This window comes from Buceros rhinoceros, unplaced genomic scaffold (assembly GCF_000710305.1).
Source record: "Buceros rhinoceros silvestris isolate BGI_N320 unplaced genomic scaffold, ASM71030v1 scaffold21078, whole genome shotgun sequence".
NCBI lineage: Eukaryota > Metazoa > Chordata > Aves > Bucerotiformes > Bucerotidae > Buceros > Buceros rhinoceros.
The window spans coordinates 9,003-9,254 of NW_010425413.1; positions in this window are offsets into that span (position 1 = coordinate 9,003).

Consider the following 252-nt stretch of genomic DNA (forward strand, 5'->3'; position numbering starts at 1 on the left):
GGGGAATAAATGGACACCAGTCGTTATCACATTGATACGTGTGGCTGTATTGAGTCTAAGCCTCCTGCGTCGGTTTGTTTTTTAACAGAGGACATGTCAGGGCCTTGCCTTTCCATCTCTCCTCAGCTCACCCCAATGGTCCCTTGTTGTTGCCTCCCCATGTGTGAGCATTGGGCTGCTCCTTTTTGAGCCCATCCTGCCTGACGCTGCCCGGTCCCCAAGGCTCTTCAGCAGAGTCCATGGTTCATGCTG